Source organism: Sinocyclocheilus anshuiensis, unplaced genomic scaffold, assembly GCF_001515605.1.
Source record: "Sinocyclocheilus anshuiensis isolate Anshui unplaced genomic scaffold, SAMN03320099.WGS_v1.1 scaffold166, whole genome shotgun sequence".
Taxonomy (NCBI): Eukaryota; Metazoa; Chordata; class Actinopteri; order Cypriniformes; family Cyprinidae; genus Sinocyclocheilus; species Sinocyclocheilus anshuiensis.
Genome location: NW_015546050.1, coordinates 1,273,538 through 1,274,108, shown reverse-complemented (window position 1 = coordinate 1,274,108; position 571 = coordinate 1,273,538).

Sequence of the window (571 nt, the reverse complement as noted above, 5' to 3'; positions counted from 1 at the left end):
TTTTGCATTATTGACACACTATTTTCCTAATTAATGCTGTTCAGTTGCTTTGACACAATCTGTATTGTTAAAAGCGCTATATAAATAAAGGTGACTTGACTTGACTTGACTAATGCATTATTACAATCAAAAGTTGTGCTTGTTAACATCAGTCAATGCACTCTGAATTAACATGAACTAACAATGAACAACTGTATTTTCATTAACTAACATTAACAAAGATGAATAAATACTGTAATAAATGTATTGTCCATTGTTTATTCGTGTTAGTTAATACATTAACCAACATTAACTAATGGAACCTTATTGTAAAGTGTTACCAATAAAACTTTAACTAAAATGAAAATGAACAAAACAGAAACTAATTCAAAATATGAATGAAAAACTATAATATCTCAATGATACTAAAATAGCGCTGGCTTGGGGAATGGAGTCATTACTCAAATTTGTGAAAATTAATTTGGTTATTTTCTTGTCTTCCTGCCAATCCATATGATGTCACTTCCTGGATGTCAGAATGTTAAGCATTGTTATATCCTCCTGACCACCAGCTATGGAGTTTTGTCCTCTG